We start from the raw sequence: 328 nt of genomic DNA, 5'->3' as shown, positions 1-328 counted from the left end.
GTTTCGCAGTGGGGGAGGGGAGTGACGCGAGATCACGTCGTTGCGGTTCGGATCGTTGTGGGTTCGAGGCTCGAGATTTTTGCTCGTGATGATGTTTCTCTCGGCACCGTTACACTGTCCGACCAACGGCTACTAAAATTAACCCGTGTCGAATCCTAGAGCGTTCTCGTCTAGCCTCGGTTCGGGCTGAATCCCGTATTTATAGATCGTACACAAAGAAGAGAAAAACCGTATCCTTGACATCCAAAATCCGAGCGGTGGATCGGTTAACGAAGTCGATAATCCTCTCCTTCCCCCTTAAACCTTAAACCTTAATCCGCCGGTTAGT

Source organism: Apis dorsata, unplaced genomic scaffold, assembly GCF_000469605.1.
Source record: "Apis dorsata unplaced genomic scaffold, Apis dorsata 1.3 scaffold_169, whole genome shotgun sequence".
NCBI classification, from domain to species: Eukaryota; Metazoa; Arthropoda; class Insecta; order Hymenoptera; family Apidae; genus Apis; species Apis dorsata.
Note: the sequence above shows the minus strand (reverse complement) of the source record.